Source organism: Ostrea edulis, chromosome 7, assembly GCF_947568905.1.
Source record: "Ostrea edulis chromosome 7, xbOstEdul1.1, whole genome shotgun sequence".
In the NCBI taxonomy this organism is placed as follows: Eukaryota; Metazoa; Mollusca; class Bivalvia; order Ostreida; family Ostreidae; genus Ostrea; species Ostrea edulis.
This window is the reverse complement of record NC_079170.1, coordinates 21185488-21204596: the sequence shown is the minus strand read 5'-3', so window position 1 is coordinate 21204596 and position 19109 is coordinate 21185488. Positions and strand designations below refer to the sequence as shown.

General features: G+C 34.9%; 2 long non-coding RNA genes across 2 annotated transcripts in view; one reads left to right on the top strand and one right to left on the bottom strand.

Moving 5' to 3' along the window:
* Nucleotides 1-1138: 1138 nt before the first annotated feature.
* LOC130047917 (uncharacterized) lies at nucleotides 1139-15746 on the top strand. Its single transcript, XR_008796735.1, has 2 exons — nucleotides 1139-14796; nucleotides 15592-15746. It is a non-coding gene; the product is annotated as an uncharacterized LOC130047917 (long non-coding RNA).
* Nucleotides 15747-16199: 453 nt separating this feature from the next.
* Nucleotides 16200-19109, bottom strand: part of LOC130047915 (uncharacterized) — a 7525-nt gene continuing 4615 nt past the window's right edge. The window contains exons 1-2 of the long non-coding RNA XR_008796733.1: nucleotides 17933-19109; nucleotides 16200-17485 (exon numbers count right to left, since the gene is read on the bottom strand). The exon at nucleotides 17933-19109 is cut by the window's right edge and continues 4615 nt beyond it. This is a non-coding gene — a long non-coding RNA (uncharacterized LOC130047915). The remainder of the gene's footprint in view (nucleotides 17486-17932) is intronic.

The window sequence follows — 19109 nt, the reverse complement described above, 5'->3', positions numbered from 1 at the left end:
TTTTCTCGAGAATCTTTTGATAAGACATGTGGAACAAAAGTTGTTCAGTTTTGCAAGATCTTTCAAACGATATCAAGAAAAAGGTCCACGGGCCTTATGACTCGCCTTAACAGTCTGATAAATGTCGCATAACTTTATACTCGTAAATATTTTGTTTAGAGATATATAACAAAAGTTGTACAGTTTATTGAGATCTTTCGTGCCGTATCTAGAAATGGGCCAATGGGCCTCATGGCTCGCCTGAACCATTGAATTTCTGTTACAATGATTAACTTTTTCCTCACGAAACTTTGATAAAACATGTAGAATAAAAGTTGTTCAATTTTGCAAGTTCTATCTAATGATATAAAAAAAGCCTCCGTGCGTCATGGCTCGCCTGAACAGTGGAATTTGTATCGCAATTAATAACATTAATAACTTTTTTCTCGACAAACTTTTGAGAAGACATGTAGAACAAAAGTTGTTCAGTTTCGCAAGCATTAACTAACGATGTTAAGAAATAGGCCTGCGGGTCTCATGGCTCACCTGAACAGTTGGGTTATTGTTGCAATCTATAACATTTTAGTCAAGAAACTTTTAATGAGTCATCAAGAAAAAGGCCCACGGGCCTTATGACTCACCTTAACAATCTGATAAATGTCGCAATCAATAACTTTTTTCTCAAGAAAATTTTGATAGGACATGTAGAGCAAAATTTGTTCAGTTTTGCGAGATATATCTAGAATGATATATTTTAAAAAATAGGACTCCGGGCGACATGACTCGCCTGATCAGTCGAATTTGTATCGCAGTAAGTAACATTATTAACTTTTTTCTCGAAAAAAGGCTGACCTCTTTAATTAGTGGCCGAGAGGGGCAGAGAGTCTTTAATTTATAACACTTAAATGATTTAAAATATTTGTAAAACATTACTGAAGCTAAATTGTACGTTTAGACAATATATTTGTATCATTATTTATGAACGAAAATCTCAGTCAAATTCTTATCTCATCACATCTAAAATTGGACGGAAGACCCACTCGTTGCTCGCAACGAGATCGCATCTAGTTGTCATAATGATTCATATAACAAATTTCAATGGGTAATGTTCAAAGGCGGATCCAGCGCCCCCCCCCCCCCCCCCCCCGTTTGATTTTTTTTTTTTACAATTACAAACGCCCACAAAAGAGCAAATTATACGTATGTAGACGTTATATGTTCATTATCTAAATGAAAAAGAACCCACTCTCTTATTGGCACAATTTCGTTAGCTTCCGGGGGCTTCGCCCCCTGCACCCCCATCAGTGCAAAGCTTCAAGGCAACCCCAGCCTTCTACTGCCCCCCCCCTCCCCCCGTTATGAAATTGCTGGATCCGCCACTGATGTTTATAAAATAATGATTAAAAAAACAGAACACCCCCAACCCCCCAAAAAGACCCCCAACGACTTACGTAGATAATCGTTCTCAATGTGGGCCCCCCTACACAATGCAGTGTGTCACATTAGGCCTAATGCATAACGACCTCTTGCGGAAGTTTGACACATACGTGTCATCATGGTCTGCGATTTTAAGTAGAGGCGGATATGAATTAGTTGTTTTTCCGCATCTGAAAATGGCATCCTTTCTCAGAACTAAGACTTAATTTATTTGAATCTATAAATGCAATGCAGTTGCATGTTCCTATATCCTTAGAATTATTACTCTGTGGAAATGAAACCCTTAATTTCAACGATAATGCAAAGATCTTCAAATTTGTTCAAAATTACATCTTTCAAAGCAAAAGACTTTAACAATGCATTTAAAATATGTATTTGTAATGCATTTATCTATTCTCTTACTAGTATATGTATTATGTATTTAGCCTTGAACCGGTACCCCCCCCCCCCCCTTTTTATTTTATTTTTTTTATGTTTACTTGTTATCAAGGTTCTTCTTATTTTTATATTGTCAATATTTATCATACATATTGTATATATACTCATGCTCATCATTATACATACATGTAATCACCTTGTACCTTATTGGAGAAGGCTCTTATAGGCTGCAAGCCTGCTGCCTAATCCATTTATGTTTCATACATAATAAAATATTGTTTAAATAAAATTAACTCTTTGGTATGCCGGTTGATGGAAAACACAGCAACAACCTCCCTCTTCATTGGTTAAGGGTGAGTGTGGCCTACACGCAAATGAGGAATAAAATAAATCCTGCCATTTGATCTGACAGAGAGATTCATTATTGTACACATCTATGAAAATTGTGACATTAAATGATCATGATCAGCTTGATTAATTGTAGGCTTGTGAATGGATCTCAATGTACATATCTGTACACGTATCCTTACAACAATAACGAACAGGGAGGGGGGGGGGGGGTCAAACATATAAATAATAAAAAAAAAAGTACTAAAAAGCTGGATTCAGAGCGAGAAGAACAAGCTGGACTCAAAGCTGTTACATGTATACCGCCGGGGTGGGGGTGGGGTGGTGCCATAGTGGTTTAATGTTTGCACAGAAATCTATAGAAAACATATCTGAATATTTACATTCCCAATGTTTCGCTACAGATTGTAATGATATAGCCTTACTAGTGAACTGTATATAGATAGGCCCATTTTCAATACTTCCCATCAAAGATGTATAGTAAAGATCTTTTATTTCATTCCAAAATACTTTAAAGAATTCTACTGGTAGACAAATGCAGATTATGCGAGGTTTTCCCATGGTTTAGCCAGCCAATTACAAAATGTTGCGAATAGAATAATTGCAATTTAATTAAAATCAGATCCTATAGGACACGTTCACAATCGCAGAGTATATATACAGCGCGGATCTAAGAAGTCTGATTTTAATTAGATTAAGAATAATTGCCCAATGCGGACGTGAACAAAGTGCATATATCAAATGGAGGTACATAGGGGAGAATGCACGATTAATGCTGGATATATTTAAATACTGTATGACAAATGACCAAGGTGGTATATTACTTTTTTCTTGATTTTGAGAAAGCGTTTGATTCCGTTGAATATAATTTCATGTACAAAGTTTCGGAGAATTTTAATTTTGGTAATATGCTTATCAGGGTGATAAATCACTTGGAGTATATCTTGGACATGATAAAGAAGCATGCTATATAAAAAATCTGGATGAGTAAATTAGAAAAACGGGGGGGGGGGGGGTTCAAGTGTTTGGAAAAGACGAAACATAAATATCTTTGGAAAATGTATGATTATGATCAGGCTGGCAATATCGAAATGGGATTATAATGCCTTTATTTTGCCTAATCATCCTAAACCTCATTTTTCAAAAAGGTATAAAAAATTATATACATCTTTTCATGGAAAAAGAGAGATAGAAAAATTCAACAAGGCGGTATAGGAATGGTTGATATTGAGAGTAAATTGCTGCAAAACCTTCTTGGATAAAGAGACTAGCTATTGGATTAAGAAAGTATAACACAAAAATTACGAAAGAAAATACTAAAAAAGATGAATATGTCAGTGAAAGAAGTTTTAAAAAATCCAACAGATTATAAATTTGTACAACACAGTGCCACAACACTATGGTGAAGTTTTCACTGCATTCAACAAATGCTAAAAATATCAAGATACATTTATAACCACACTGAAAAAAGATGAATCCTTGTCAGAATTTATTTGGAATGATAATCTATTTCAATATAAATCCAGAACTGAATAAAAATTGGGATTCTATATATGTTAAAGACTTATATTTAATGATGCATGAATCGATATATTTTACAAGTATTTTGTAAAAAAGAATGAAATGATTTGTGAATATGTTATGCTAACACACGATAGTAGATTATACAGAAATGATTTTGATTGCACTTATACAAAATATGTAAATATATTTGATAATGAATCATTTTTATTCAAGGACAGATGTGAGAGGTCAGTGATATATATCTATGATCTCGGGGATGATTTTTATTATTCTGTATTTTTGAATTCGAAATTCTGTAAACCAACATATGAAAAAAGTGGAACAATGTTGTCAGAGTATTCGTCAATTGTGTTCAGAAAAATATCTATATATATCCAAAATAAAAAATATATACGAAAGAAAAGTTGCAGAATTCAACTACAAATTATTACATTGTATTTTATGTAATAATTCGAGTGCTAGTAAATGGAACAAAGATGTTTCTTCTTTATGTGAATTTAATCAAATTATAGAAGAAAATGAGCACCTTTTATTCACATGCAAACTTACAAGAAACTGTTTTATACTGAAGTAAAAAAAAAAAACCCCATTAGATGAACATTATATCTTTTAATTCATTTCAATTCATAAATACAAAATGCAATGTAAATTCAACAAAGTTAGCATGTCTGAGGCAAACTTTCGAATGACGCTAATTATACTGTCTCTTCATGCAAAACAATGTTCTAGGATAAACGAATAAAATTATAGATAAACCATTTCGTATTGATTTATTAAAATACGATATGTTTGTGGTATGTATGATTTGAATCCATTGTATGTATATGGTACAGTGATACAGTATGATTTGAATACTTTCATGCAGTGCGAGAGAAAAATCTATAATGTTCAATATTTGTTTTGATACATGTATGTGTAAACATTGTAAATAAGAGAGAGAGAGAGTCAGAGAGAAAGAGAGAGAGAGAGTCAGAGAGAGAGAGAGAGAGAGAGAGAGAGAGAGAGAGAGAGAGTCAATGTCAATCTATTTCCCCCAAAATTCTCTGAAATCAGTATCTGATTAAAAAGATTTTCGTTGGTATTTCTGTTTAGTTTAAACATTATTAAAGAATATTGCATAAAATCACTCTTCGTTGACTCAAAGTACCCCCCAAAAAGTCTTATCCCATTCAGATCAAAACCCACAATATTGGAATACGAATCTCATTCACCCTATTCTATGTGTTGGGTCTATCTCCAGAAATAACAAAAGAAAACAAAATCCAGAAATCTACACAAGTGCATGTAGAAGTATGATCAAAATATCATAAAGCTGAATAGATATACTCAACCAGTTTCTTTTTATACAGTAGCTTCTTATCGATATCAGTTTTACTTACATTGCTTTCAAAGTCAGCGTGGCCAAATGGTTAACATGTACGGTTTGTTTTTGCGGTCCCCTGTACAGGCATTTTCTATATGATTTTAGCAATGCATGTATTACAACATTTGAATAATTAAGTTATTTTGCGTTTTGCACATGAATCAGACACACATGTATGTACATAAAACTGATATGTACACAGTAGCATTAGTTGTTTGTTTGTTTGTTTGTGTGTGTGTTCGAATTTTTGTCAAGAAAAAATATCCACATACCATTAACTTGGCCAATGCGCCATGCTACATGTAAGTACTGTCATATACACTTCCGTTTATACACACGAGTTTGCGAGATATTATTGGGAAAGGCCATATACCCTAAAGTCATTAAAAACAACTAAACACCAGGAAATAAAAATAAACACACATAGTTACTGAAAATAAACACACATAGTTACTAAAAGTATAACTGCCGTTCTCATTTACCACGCATAATTAGTTTCAAATTTGGTTAGTGCATTTTAACAAATAATTTTTTTTTAAAAACATCATAAACGAAAGCATATGTAATAATACATGTATAACAATTTCAATACGATATGAAATTGGATGAATAAATATATTAAATGCATTTAGATATGTTGATCAACATCAAATCATTGATATATCAATTAAGTAATTGCAATAAGCAAGCAATGATCTTATCACACTTAAATAAATAAAAAAAAATGTTCAATCGGTATATACATACATACATACATACATACAAATATACATGCATAAAATTACCAAGGATAACCCATGGAAGCTCAAAAGCTTATTTCCAATGTAGTCCTTTAGATGCATGGATGTTGGCGCTAGGGGTCATCCTATTTTTATTGTGTTGGTTATAACACATTCAGGGACTCGTGTCTATCTCTACTGTCCAGGAAATCTCTTTGTAATGCTTTAATTCAGTGTCATATTGACTATGCATGTACATCGTGGTACGATGGTTTGACTGTTAAGCTTAAGAAAAAACTACAGATTATTCAAAACAAAGTTATTAGATTTATCTTAGATTTATCCCCTAGAAGTAGTATCAACGCTGAAATATTTGAAAAGCTGGAGTATTTGAACATTAGCAATATAGAGTAACACAGCTTCGACTGAATCACGCCTTTAATATTTTTCATGAATAATGTCCAGATTTATTTGAAAAATAATTGTAGAAGAAATTGTTCATCCAGATCAACTAGATCAAGTAAGCTTAATTTCTTTTTACCAAGGGTTGAGAAAATGGAATCAGAATTTTTTTAATTTAACGGCATCAAAGACTGGAATTCTATCCCTGATCAAATAAAATGTATAAACAATAGATTTTCATTCAAATCTGCAGTTAAAAAAAACATTTACTCAATGAAATGAAGAAAATGGCAGATAGTGACTTCTTGTATTATTGATCCACATTGTCTTGTTCATACATATAGTTATTACGGTTGTTATTTATTCCAACAATTTTCAATACTAAGCACCGTTGAAATGTAAAGTATTTAAAGTATTTTTATGTGTTTCAAATCAATGTCTTTCAATATCGTTTTGTTTGCATTGTTTTATCATGCTAATAATGATAATATATTGTGTATGTCATATTATAAGATCAGAAGGACCCCATTGGAATAAGCTATACGGCTTTCATGGGTTATCCTTGGCATAGGCATATACATTAATTTACTCACTGTGCTGTTAAAGTCAAATAGCTGTTAAAATTTACCTTTTTATCTTACGTATTTAACAACAACTTTTGTTTTAACTATGTGTTCCTCTGTGATATTGTCTTGTATTTATATTGTATATGTGCCTATTCCTAAATAAATAAACTAAAAAAAATAATTTTAAAAAAGGAGGTGATTAATGAACGGGGATGGAAATTTGTGTGTTGTTTTAGATATGCAATTTCCGATGACGCATATAAAACTACTTACTGCAAAATGTCGACGTGGGCTACATTTTATGCAGTGTTTGCAATCCCTGATACGACGAAAAATAGAACTATCTTTGCGCATCTACCAATTAATGTTCTCTACATTTGAAATTTCACACACATAAAAATTATGCACCTGTTGTGCATTTCAAATCATGTTTTGATATCCTCGTGACTGAAATCGTAAAGGACAAAACTTCGCGAATGAGTCATCGTGATTATTACACAATCATCGGTTGAACTTTCATACTTACTTGAAGGCAACACACGAAATACTGACACTTGTTACTTTAAAAGACTCCCTATCGTAGAAATTTGATGCTTTACTTACGTGAACACCACAAGCGAATGGCACCAACATCTGCCACGGGACGGTCTTCATCTCTTTCTGTTTGTAAAATGTATCTAAAGAGATGTAACTCGCAAAACTCAGATCGAGGTTATGGGCGTGTGTGTTTCGCGAAAATGTGGACCCATGATTGGTTATTGTACATATCAGTTAATCGATAGCAATCTCTCACCAGAGGGCGTTACGCTACGCTCCACAACACAACGTAAAAGTGAAGCTTGCGAAGCGCGCCCTCTGGTGAGAGAATGAATCGATAGTGATATATCGTTGTGTTTTCTTTGTTTTTTGATTACAGCAGGTTTATCTGACCCTCCCGACCTTTTGGTTGTTGATAGTTTGGTGGAGTGTTTAGTGTGTATAGAGTTATTATTTGCATGCAATACTCAGAACGAATTACATGCAAATATTGGCGCATTAGACACCACCCAACGCTGTGATACGGCGTCGTGTACATGTAACAACCACACGGAAACAGACACAGGGTTTAGTATGTTTAGAATTCTTTATCCCATGAACGTTTGGACATTCGGTATTTCTTTCGATGAAATTCCGTGTATTTTTGTACTATTCCACTCACAGCTCCTAAATAAATTTCACTTTTGTCAAACTGCGTACAATAACCAATATCAACATGCTGTGTTAGAACGCCCATTCATCAACTATATATATGGAAGACTCTAAAGTGCGATTGTCACGCTAAAGTGCGATGGTGTGGGGTTCAGCAACATTTTGTGACGTCACATCCTTCTTAACGTCTTTGAAAATAAAACCGAAGAAATGCAACATTGACGACAGTAACAGCAAGGTTTACACCGTTGAGGATAGTGAGAACGGCAAAGTACATTTGTTGTCAAACTCTCTACTTCGCCCAAACATTCTTAAAGGTAACTCCATACTAGCAGTTCTATCTGATACAAGTTTAAAATGTGTACTCATTTCCATTTATTAGAGTTAAAACTAACAAATTATCAAATAAAATACATAGGTCATCACACTGTTTAAGATGCGAGACGTACATAAACAGAGTCAAAAATCACCGTCAGAAAATTGCAATTTTCCTTAAACAGCGTAATTAAAATTCCATACAAACTGGTTATAACGAGATATTAGCATTCATAACAATTTCATGAAACTGTATTTTCACAAAAATACACAAAATATCTGTAAAAAATAATAATAAAGGAAATCATCAATAGAAACAGAGTTATTGCCCTTGGATTCAATATTTTAAAAAGTATCATTAATTATTCATCTATAACTTGACTTTTGAAATATTTTATTTTTTAACAAGGTTTTTTTTTTACAATAACTAAAGGAAAAGACTCGAATAAAAGTTATGTTCCTATCATGCATAAATCTAAATATATCTGTTCATTGATTTTGCAAAATCTGATGACATCACAGGAGGGTGGAATTGCTTTAATTCATGATAATTTATTATTTTGATGTACACATATTAGATTCCTGGGGGTATGTTATAATACAAAACAGTCTATACGATTTCGTGTTGGAAAATTTTGTGTTTAATAACACAACAACTAAATGATAATGAAATAAGTTCTTATTCGTATTTTTTGTGCTTGGATTTTGCACTGATATTTTGGTGAAACAACACACGGTTGGTTCAGTCTGTACCAAAACACTGTGTCGTTTACAAACCAATGGATTTCGACGTGTCACACCATCGCAGTTTGGCGTGTTAGACCATCGCACTTTGGCGCATGAGTGTGGACCATCACACTTTGGCGTGTCACACCATCGGGATTTGGCGCAGATCATCGCACTGTGGCGTGACCATCGCACTTTGGATTCATTCATTTGTTTATGTGATTCATAATTTTGACGTTCATCTGTACATGTATATATTTACATTTACCTTTTAATCCTTTGATAAGAAAGATTAGAAATTTTCAATGATACCTGCTCACAATGGTAAAGACCAAATCAGCTGAAGTCTGTCACGCGTATTAACACTCTTGCGCATGGCGTTTGCATCTCGACCCTACGTTTGCGAATGAAAAAAAGTTGCTGCCCATTCCTGTTTTAGACAACTTAAATGCATATCATTCGATGCCTAGATAAGTTGATTTTACCTTTAAATAATGTAGTTAATTTTACCAACCAAACACAAGACATTAATCCAAATTGGGACTTTTTAAACAATTCTTCATTCAGTAATTGTACTTTAAATTTCTCGAAGTGACAACATGGTCGACTGGCACCGGTTCACTACTTTATACTGGTTACGCATGTATCTGCGCTGTTAAGGATCAAAGTAACAGAAGAAACCTATACGGAAAAACGACTTTACGGAAAAAGTCACATTTGTTATTCATTAATTATTTAATTTAGTTATTTCTGTCGTACATAGATATGAATTTTTCATTTTCAACCTTAAATTCACTTTCTACAATGTTGAGATCAACCTTCGAAGTTGGCCTTAACTGCATTTCCCCATATCTTTTAAAAAATTAATTTTGACATAAAGTTTGACTTTGAAGCCTTTCAAGGTATAGTGCATGTATTCTAGGGGCACTCCTGTCTTGGGGTCTACATTCTCACCCCCACCCACCCCCACATAAAATAGGGGTACTGTTTTTGAAATTCTGGCTCATATTTATAGAGATTCTATCATTGATTAGATAGATCAATCAGTTGCATCGCTGGCAGTATTCGCTGTGATTGCTTCTAGTCATGGTTCGAATCCGCATTACGTCACACATTTAGTTTCAGTTTTTATTTCGCAGTTTCAATCCTTTTTTCATATCTTATAATTACAAAATGTATATATTTTCATTCAAATCCATATCCATTCGTTACATAAACGGCATTAAAAATTTAGATTCTCAGTATGAAAGTTGAAGATAACAAACAGTGATCAATCTCATAACTCCTATAAGCAATACAAAATAGATAGTACATGCAATCAAGTGGAACTATCCTCGCCGTGGTCGATTTTATTCCAAGGACAATGATCATTTATTCTGCATTACTCGACGGAAGCACATATGCTAAGGAAAAAAGCCCAACATGCCACACAAGAAAATTGTTGTGTTTGTCTGTCCAGAATGTCTTTGGGAAAGAATTGGTTCATATGTTGTTGTTCATATCACATAGAGCTCAAAATGCGTACACGCTGCATGCATCATGCTAGTACATCATTGTAAGGTCTAGTAAAAGTTTACATCTATGTGTGTATACTACAATCAAGTACTCAGGCTTAGGTGAAAATTTAGAATGATTTTGGGTGAACCTTTGGTGAGTACTAAAACCAGATCTGGACTAAAGATGAGAACTGTCTAACGTTTGTGAATGATTTAATGTTTACGATATTTGAATTGAAAATCAATTGAAGAATTGGATGGTTATTTTTCAGCATTGCACAGTTTCTTACGATATGGCATCATATGTGCTGTTCCATGGCTGTTCCGTTAATCGCTACTTACCCAAAGGATGTAAGATGTACATGTAGATGAAAAATGCACACATTGAAAAGGTTTTTTTTTTTAAGTGTAGATATAAGAAATAAATTATCATTTTTCGAAAGATAAAATTTCACAACTGCAACTGTGTATGCAAACAGATTTGTCTATAGCGTGTTACTGAATTAGTATATTTATACACTGTTGCAGTTATCTTTAAGAATAATAATTCATCTCATTTAAAACTAGAGCTATCTCATATAAATGGTGATTGATTCTAAATGATATTATCAAGAGGAGTGGATCCAACAACATTATGTGATAAAAACAATTTAAGGAATATATCTGTTTATGTGCGAAGTTTTTACGCGGAGAAACTCTATGTTTTGGCAGAGCTACGGCTCAAACTATCTCAATAAACCTAGTTTGTATTCTCTCTGTTTTGTATTTTCCCCTCACATTTTTTGCTATACTATGCATTGTATGTAACATGAGACCTCCATGAAGAGGAAATAAAAAACTGAATGAATGACTGTCATTCTATTATGTCGTATTAGCCAATCAAAACACAAATTACAGAACAGTTTCGATTCATTGGAATGAAAAGTACCTATACACTCACTTATTTGTTTACTTGAGCAATTATATTGTGAACACTAGATGTAACATAGCACATTGTTTAATTTTCAAGGAGTTAGAACATATAGACAACACTAACAGAGTGGTGTAACCTGCATAGCCATCGCCTAACTATGTCTTTGTTTCGCGTTATTACGTATTTGTTTCTTCTTCCAATAATCTGCATTCCACCTCTGGTGTATTGTCGCAGATGACAATTTACAAATGCCCATGGGAACCACCGTACTAGCAAACTGTACGGTGAATATTTACATCAGGTGCAGGTGCAGTTAAAAGCCATAGCTGGTATGGTAGTATGTACAGCTAAAACATTTTGGTATTATGGAAGGGCGGTCATCTGGAGGCTGTCTTTGAATCCATCCAGTGTGGAAGCGGTGACAGCTCTTGTTGGTAGGTCATTCCAAAGACGGATGGTAGATGGGAAGAATGACTGATGGTGGCCCTTTGTCCTAGAGTAGGGTACGAGGAAACGGATGTCATGTCCACGGGTTGTTACTGTGGTCACTCTAGGAATGAGATGAGTTGTTGGTATCTCTATGAGTTGGTGTATGATCCTGTATAGCATGATGACTTTTGCTGTATGTCTTCGTTGTTGTAACGTCTCCCATTGCGATCGTTCCATCATACTGGTCACACTACTGGTGGTTCTGTAGTCTCCAATGACAAAACGTGCAGCTCTTCTTAGCACCATTTCTAGTCTGTTGATATTGACTGTGTCACTGGGTCACATATCACTGATGCATATTCCATCACTGGTCTCGCTAGGGTGATGTAGCATTGCTCCTTGATCTTACTAGGACATTTGTTGATGTTTCTTCTAAGGAATGCATTGATGTTGTTTGACTTCTGAATTACTGTTCCAATATGGGTGTTTCATGATAGGTTGCTGCTGATGTTAAGACCTAAATACTTTGCTGATTTTACTGTAGCTAGTGGTTTTCCATGGATGGTGTAGTCAGTAATGATGGTTTCCTCTTGTTGGTAACTCTCAGTATCTCACATTTGTGTGGGTTGAATTGCATCAGCCAAGTGTCTTCCCAGTTTTGCAGGTTGTCTAGATCTTCTTGGAGTAGTCTTGCATCCTCTGTTGTACTGATCTTTCTGTACAGTAGGCAGTCATCTGCGAATAATTTGGCTCTTGATGATACTAATTCAGGTAAGTCATCGATGTATATCAGGGAGAGTAGCAGCCCCATCACAGTTCCTTAGGGCACGCCTGTGGTGACTTTAGATGTTTCTGACTTCTTCCCATCCAGAAGTACCTGTTGTGTTCGGCCTTGTAGGAAGCTGGTAATCCAATTAAGTGTGTTTCCTCGGATTCCGTAGTATTGGCATTTGTTGAGCAGGCATTGGTGAGGCACTTTATCAAATGCCTTGGGGAAGTCTAGTAGGATGCAATCCATTTGTTCTCCGGAGTTGAGTGCATCTGCTAGCTCTTGGATAGTGATAAATTAGCTGTGACTGACATGATCTCTTCTTTCTAAATCCGTGTTGGTACGTGGACAGAATGTTATTCTTTTCAAGGTGTGATATGATGTTACTGTGTATTATGTGCTCCATGAGTTTGCAACAAATTGAAGCCAACGAGACAGGGCGATAGTTGGAAGCCTTCCCTCTGTCACCCTTTTTGAGTAAGGGTATGATGTGTGCTTCTTTCCACTGTTCTGGTATTCTACCTTTATGTATTGAGGCGTTGAATATGGTAGTCAGGATAGGTGTAATTTCCTTTGATAGTTCTTTTAAAAGTCTGCCTGGAATGCAGTCTGGTCCAGTGGCTTTATGTGGGTTAATATTCCGGAGCAGTTTGTCGACTCCTTCATGGTGTACTGAGATGTCTGGTACTTTGGGGTATGGATTATCTCCTTTGTTTGGTATATGGTCTTAATTCTCTGTTGTGAATACTGAGGTAAATTGGTCATTCAGTATGTTGGATTTACTTCCGATGTCACAGTGAAGTATATCATCCTTCCGCAATGGTGCTACATCTGAAGATTCTGTGCGTCTACTCTTGATAAATCTGTAGAATCGTTTTGGGTTATTGGAATGATCGTCAGTTAGCATGTTTGATATGTAGGAATTGTATGTTTTTCTGCATTTGGATTGAACATGCTTCTTCATTATCCTGTATTTTCCCCAGTCTTTCTTATTGCCTGATTGTCTTTTTCTGTTGTATGTAGGTTGTTTGTTCTTAGTAAGACGCTTGATTTCTCCAGTTATCCAATTTGGTTGTATCTTTGGCTTGTGTATTTTGATGGTATGAACTTCTCCACAAGTTGACTGCAAAGTAAATTTATTCCATAGTTTGTTGACATCAGTTGACTCTGTATAGTTTTCATTGAATTCCTCAGCAAATACTGTCGTGTTGCTGTGAAGTGACTTAATGTCTGCTTTTTTTCCACAAATAAATTTTATGTCTCGATGGTTTCTAGTATTTTGCTTTCGTCGGTGTTTCAATAAATGGGATAGTATCATGATCACTTATTCCCGGAGTACCAGTACATCTCTGGATCAAGTTGGGGCGGTTAGTGAAAAATATGTCCAAAATTGATTCCTCACATGTCTGAAATTCTACTACTTGTGATAGTCCTGTGTCGACTGCAGTTGTAAGGAAGTGTTCATTTAATTCTTTCGGATATTTGTTGCCATTTACTGTATCTGTGTTCCAATCTATGTCTGGTACATTGACATCTCCTCCAATTCATATAGTTGATGTTGGAAATTTTTCTTTATGTCGTTGCATAATGCCATGGCATGGTTTACATCTCTATTTGGTTGGCGATAGAAAGATGACACTATGAGTGGTGTATATCCTGGTGTTTCTATTTGCACGGTTATTATTTCGCTCTCAGTATTGATGTCAACTATACTGCTAAGAAGCTCTGATTTAATAGCTATTAATACACCGCCATACCCGTCTTGTCTATCTTTGCGATATACTTCATATACTGGTGGTATAATATCTTGGTTTGTAATTGTTGGTCTTAACAACCCGCAGCCCCCCCAAGCTGAGAATTGTTTTTATCATAATTATAATATGTAATAAAAATTTAACGCAAATATTTGTAAGCACGTGCATACAGTGCTACAGTATAGCTACGCCACTGCAGGTTGCATCACTCTATTTATGTGGAGGTTCACGTCGAATCATGGCCGAAAGAAAATAATTCCTAGAACTTTGCATGTGTTATGGGACTTTCCTTATGAGGTAGGCTCTCCAATATTTTGTGAGATGTAAATTCAAGTATTGTGTTTGAAAATTTGTGAGTAAAAACCATGAAAGAAGGATTTAAATATTTTTTTGGATTTTTGTTGTAGGGATGGGTGATTTGGCTTTTGACCAGCTGATTTTGCACGTGCTTGACTTCGATGTAAACAAACTCTCACGCCTTGCTGGATGGGTATGTATTTTTTGGTATGAAAATGCTCATTAAGAACTGTGCTACATGATGTGAAAGTACAACTTCTGAAAAGTTTACTTTAAGGAAGTAGGGTCAGGTCAAAGGTGAGTAATTTTGGCAAGAAGATATAGGCAAAATTAATAGAGTGGTGCAACCTGCAGTTGTTGATGTAAACCAATATTGGCTATTATTGTCGGAATTCATTTTGAAACTGCATGCAAATAAGAAAGATAAGATATATATTGGACTACCTTTATACGATATAAGAAACCAAGTGTGATTATTTCTTTGACCCCATACGAAATCTGAACGGACAGTAGGATGTGACTGCATATTCTGTCAATAAACAGGCAGTGTGATGTGTTTATGCATATTCTGTCAATAAACAGGCAGTGTGATGTGTTTATGCATATTCTGTCAATAAACAGGCAGTGTGATGTGTTTATGCATAGTCTGTCAATAAACAGGCAGTGTGATGTGTTTATGCAGATGAAGTGATCTTTTAAAACCTGTTTAACTTGTGAATATTCACATTATATAAATCTTTATTGGCACTAAAGCACATGTAAGTGTTGTTAGACATGTAATATAAATGCAACTCATACTAGAGTGCCATCGATGTCGGATCACAGAAACTTCGGGAGTTTCTACTCCCCCCCCCTAACTATTGGCACTTTTTATTCGACACCAGTCTTTTGATCTCGCCCCTTACGTGGTACATGTATTATGATAGTAACAATCCTTTGTTTCTATGGTATAAAGAATCTCTGATATGTAAACAAATTTCTTTTGTAGACACAATATAGGGAGGATTCAGTAAACAAGATACATGCTATTTTTGAATACTCTTTATAGACAATGGCTACTTATAGCCACTGTCTTATGCTGTCGCTTCATTTTTGATATGTTATTATAAATGACAATCAAATAAAAATGTTTTTCACCATCAACACTGATTTTACCATTTTATCTTTTTTTTTTGCAAAATCTATATGAATGACAGGGCTAAAATACATACCTGTCTGTTTCTATATATTATATATAAAACTGATGCGCACTTATTCTTACTTTTGTAAGAGCTCTCTTTCTATATATCATAATTAAACTGATGCGCAATTATTCTTATTTTTGTCTGTTTCTATTTATATCATATATAAAACTGATGCGCAATTATTCTTACTTTTGTAAGAGCTCTGTTTCTATATATTAAGATAAGAGCGCAGGTTCCTTGAATTGGAAGGCACAGATATGATTATATTTCTAGTTTTTATACACCCGTCGTTAGTTCTACATATGTTATGGCGTTGTCCGTGCGTCTGTACGTCCGGCTGTCCGTCAGGGGTAATGTTTTGCGGATTTTTCCCCGTAACGGATGCACGTACAGTTTTGAAATCTAGTCACAGTTTCTCAAGAAGTGTAAGAGTGTGTTTGCATTTCAGCTGCATGGATCGGTACACCTTGACCTACTTTAGGGCTATAAGTAGGTCAAACAGTTTCCCAGACTCTTTCTCATTACGGATACATATATTGTCCTGAAATTTAATCATAAACTTTCTCTCGGAGGAATACAAGTATAGCTTGTATTTCAGTTGGATTGATCCGTCCGATCGGGACCTACATAAGGGCTAAAAGTAGGTCAAATAGTTTTCGGACTTTTCTTCATTATGGATACAGATATTGCCCTGAAATTTAGTCACAGACTTCCTCTTGGAGGAAAACAATATCAATTTGCATTTCAGCTGGATTGGGCAATCCGTCCGTGACCTACATTAATGCTAAAAGTATGCCAAACAGCTTTTTTCATTACGGATACATACATGTATATTGCCCTGACATTGAGTAACAAGCTTCCATTCAGAGGAATGCAAGTTCATTTTGCATTTCAGCTGAATTAGTCCGTCCTTGACCTATTTTCAGACTAAATGTAGGTCAAAAAGGTTTCCTACTTTTTTCATAATGGATACAGATACTGCCCTGAAATTTAGTTACCAGCTTCCCCTCAGAGGATTGTACAATTAGTTATATAAACCAGTCAACAATGTAGTTTTGTCGTAAATATACACAGCAGACAGATACATGGACAGAAATGGATAGATGATATTTATACATAACATGGCGAATAATACAGGCAGCCTTATAAAAAAGTCAACAATTTATCGTTTTCGTCGAAATCACACAGTACTATATCTATTTTTGAAAATGTGTGGAAAAATTAAATCTCTGTTACACATTTGATTTTAAAGTAGTGCACAGATATCCGGTTACCGGGTGTCTTGTATGTTATCAGCGACTTCCACGAAATGTCGAATTTAGATAAGAACTGATACGTATAAGATTTGGATTCGTGTTAAGTATCCGCCATAAGTCTATTATTTAATCTGTGAAAATAAAAGACTATCATATTACAATATAATCATTCCTCGAATAAAAATGATATTTTTATAGAGCTGTTTTAGAACAAGAAAATGGTATTTTAATTTAAGTGTGACAGTAAAACCGAAACTACATTTTTCGCCACTGTGATATTTGAAACTGAAACCGGTAGTAGGAAAAATATGAATTAAGTCTTGAATAGTTACATAGTAGTGCTCGTTCAAGTGGAAATTAAGTGAACTGTATTTCTTTGAAATTGATATCCTCATGGTCAGTATTTTGGAACTGTATGAAGTAGGAGAACTACTATCCTTACCTGTAAGTAAAGTGAAAATGCTACAATACAAAGCGATGTGAAAATTAACAAGAGCTAGTAAGTAAACTTAGATACTAGCATTAGTAGTCACTAACCCTACACGTACTAATTATAATACCTCCAAATACTATTGAAATTGTGTATGTTCTTAACATTAGATAAATTCGGAGAGGAAAAAAAAAATTGTCACCACGGAATAAATATTGTACTTTAATTTTGTCATCACTTTTCTTGCCGTTTCTTAAAGACATAAAATGCAATATTTCAATTTATATTATCACTGGGAGGCTTAAATATTTATAATATTTATCAAAATTATGAAGTGAGAATAAGAATTCTATGTCACGTAAATGGGGAATAGGGATTAAAGGAGAGCAGAATTCTGTCTTACTCTCTATCTCATAACAAAAAAACCAACAAGTAAAAGTTTGTAAAATACATATTCACCTTTTTCCCAAATTGAAATCAGTTCATTAAAACCCACATGCAGCGAGGTTTGATGAGGCAATCAATGTGGGTCAATCACTACAGTCCTCCTTATCCTGGATATGAAATGTGACTGATTGTCCTCTTTATCTAATAATCACCATGCAGCGATGACGTATTTTGATATTTTAATTTAATACAATGATTGAATATTTCGACATGCGCAAAATAGTATCTTTGTACATGTTGACCCCAACTCTTTTTTTTCCCGTTGTTGTAATTAATGACACATTGAAAGAATTCACAAACATAGATTTCATTATGTTGATCATGGTTATGTGACGTCAAATGTTTACATAGGCATACTATAAGGGGCAAGGTAGAACGAGAGGTCCTGAGTTCGAACAGCGCTTGTGTCATGGCGGCGTCAAACTTAAAAGACGTACAAACATCATCTTCACAAGTCAAGGGTTATTGATTCGTTACCTCGCACTAACCCTTGACATCAGTCGCTATTTAAAAGTTGGGCTCGAGAAAAAGGATGACGCAAAACGTTAAAATTAATCAGCCAATGGGATTTCTTGTTTCAGATGAAAGTTTGGTAAGGGAATAAACAGAAAGTAAACAAGAGGCCCATGGGCCACATCGCTCACCTGAGTCACCTTGGTCCATATCAGAAGATTTTCCATATCTATTTGCATGTAAAACCGTAGTTCTTATTATGGCCCCAAACCTTCCCGTGGAGGCCATGGTTTTTGCAAACTTGAATCTACACTATGTCAGAAAGCTTTCATGTAAATGTGAACTTCTTTGGCCCAATGGTTCTTGAGAAGAAGATTTTTAAAGATTGTCCCTATATATTTGTATGTAAAACTTTGATCCCCTATTGTGGCCCCATCCTACCCCGGGGGGGGGGGGCATGATTTTAACAAACCTGAATCTGCACTATATCAGAAAGCTTTCATATAAATCTCAGCTTTTCTGGTTTAGTGGTTCTGGGAAGAAGATTTTTAAAGATTTTTCCTATATATTTGTATGTAAAACTTTGACCCCCTATTGTGGCCCCATCCGACCCCCGGGGGCCATGATCTTAACAATTTATAATCTGCACTATATCAGGAAGCTTTCATATAAACCTCAGCTTTTCTGGCTCAGTGGTTCCTGAGAAGAAGATTTTAAAAGATTTTTCCTATAAATT